Consider the following 2,659-nt stretch of genomic DNA (forward strand, 5'->3'; position numbering starts at 1 on the left):
CCATGATTTCAGGAAGGGATATGGTTTTTATGTCTATCCCTTTGTCTCTAGCCTGGCTGTTGCAGAACTCTAGCCTGAGGCTATCGACAGACTGGCCACCTGGCCTAGTCCCGAATATAGTCAAGTATTCGCCTCTCTTAGGCAAACCGGTCAAGAAATATATGTCTGCCGGCTCGATTTCGAGCTGGTGGCCACCAATGAAGAAGCACTGGTCCTGTATGCTCCATCTGTCAACCAGCCACTGTAAGAAATCCACCTGGGCCCTCATGCCAGGTATGGCCCAGAATTTGTACAAGCCGCAGGCCTTCAATGCATCGATCGAAGGTTGGTGATTCAACGCGGCTAGATCCACGTCCTCATGCTCTCATTCATGCCAATCTAGCATGATGTACTCTCTGCATCAAGTAAAAAGACAAATTAGAATGCTAGAAATTAATTTGTTTGGGTCAATTTTGAGAATTTTTGGGTTAAAAACCCTTGCTGTGGGGACCGCACCCTCTGGGTTAGACACAGTGCGTGGGTCCGCACCTTGCCTACATGGAAGGTGTGGACCCCTGACTTTTTCCCCACTGAGGAAAAGTTGGGGTCCGCGGGCTGGCAGTGTTACGCTTGCGGGCCCTCGCGCGCGGGTTTTAAGCCTGAAAACCCTCCAAAAAATGAAATAAAAGCTTAAAACAAAAAATGAAATGGTTAAAAATGAAGAGTGGGACGATGTGGATTACCTGGAGAAGACGGCGTTCGATTCCAACGGTTGGATTTTCCGCAATCTTCACGGGAAGTTTTCTGAACAAAAGCACTATTTTCTCACCCAAAACTCAAACGGTAAAAATGAATTGACGAAAGCCCTTTTTATAAGTTTTTTGAGTAAATAAATTGAAAATTTGTTTATGTTTCACTTTGGAAAGGTATTTTTGCAACATTTTTATCCATTACAAACAGGTATGAGTAATGTTTGCATTTTTGTTCAGGATAACGGATTATTCAGGAGAAATCTATCATTTTCAACGAAAAAACATGTAGAGTCACCTTTAAGCTCTTTTCTGACTCCTGAAACATGAAAAGATTGCCGAGTTTTTCTTTTAAACTCGTTAAAACGGAACTAAAAGGCGGTCCACTTACAGCTCTTTTCTGACCGTAAAAACATGAAAAGATTGCCGGATTTTTGTCGTTTCAAATTCGATATTGGTTATAAACGACGTGTCATTGATCGCTTTTTTACTTTTTCGGATTAGGGGCACTAATTACGAAAAGTACTCCTTGGTCGTAAAGATCAAGCAGTTCTCTCAAGTATTATTTTATACTTTTTCGGGCTTGGGAGACAAATTACGAAAAAGGTCAACCCTGGAGTCTTCTTAAGTTTTTTCAGACTCTGTAAAATTGAAAAACGCCGAGTTTCTCCTATACTGGACTCGTTAAAATTTCACAGTAAAGGACCTGTTCAATTACAGACAGGAACGAACCACTCCTTCTTAGGGTTCGAATTTAAACTAAGTTGGACTCATCCGAAGGATGAGCTTATAATCAAGCAAATGTTATCCTCCTCAAGCTTGTCAAAAATAAAGAGGTACTTGCCAGAAATGGTGGGGGAAAAGAGAGAAAAATGAGCCTGTTTGTCATACTTTGTAACCACTCTTGAACATGACACTTTTATTCACCTGGGTTGGGAAATCCTTTGCCTAACAGTTTATCAAACCACATTGAAAGTCTTCAGCCGGTTTCTGGGTATTAACTTTGGGTCAATTGCCACCAAGCCATCTGTCATGTCGTTATGTGTTCAAGAGGTCACTGCCAATAAGCCATTCATCTGCAAAATATCTGTCATCCATCTTGACCAGCCCTGAGTCAGTCCTTGCAACTAAATTTCTTCAACTTGATCTATGGTTTCGCATTGTGGGCTTGCCTGCGACGGATCGCTTTCTATCGACTTCAGCTCATTATCTAGAAAGATGATCTAGAAATTGTCAGTACCTTGGGATCTGCATGCCTCAATGGCAGGTTTCTCACCTTTGATGACAAGTTGCATCATTGACCTTCGATCAAAGGATTCCGTGACATGTTCGACATCAACACATTTATTCACATCTCATGGATTGTACTAGGTACTTTGAGAGCCATTGACATCACTGGTGGTTTCTCTCACACTTGTTAACAGTTTACAACATTGACTGGTAATCAAGTGGTTTCTACCATGTTCGACTCCAACACATTCATTCGCATGGATAGAATCGTACTGTTTCGGGAAATAGAAATGAAGACCCTGGATCTAGTTTCCACAATCCAGGCTGCGAGGAATTTTGTATTCATTATATAATGGACTATTCATAAACAGATGGCTGCGTCCATACTGTGTCCACATGAGTCTATACTTGTGATGTATTACAAGATCATTCCTGTATTAGAGCAATAGTTAGTTTTCTAAGTCAGTTTTGATCTGAGTATAGGAATGCCTACCTCAGCGATGATATGATCTCATATATATATATCTTGCATTGAATGTTTTTACAGGTTCCAACCAGGCTCTCCAGAAGATGATCCTCGAAATGATAAAGTACTTCACTCTTCCTAAATGATAGATGAAATCCTCATCTACTACAGACTTCGCACTTTAGGGGGCAATCTGTTACACAAAAATATCGTCACCATGATTATTTGCAGTCAG

The sequence above is a fragment of the Pinus tabuliformis genome, chromosome 2_2 (genome assembly GCF_031772625.1).
Source record: "Pinus tabuliformis cultivar Carrire ecotype Pingquan chromosome 2_2, CPIR1, whole genome shotgun sequence".
Taxonomy (NCBI): domain Eukaryota; kingdom Viridiplantae; phylum Streptophyta; class Pinopsida; order Pinales; family Pinaceae; genus Pinus; species Pinus tabuliformis.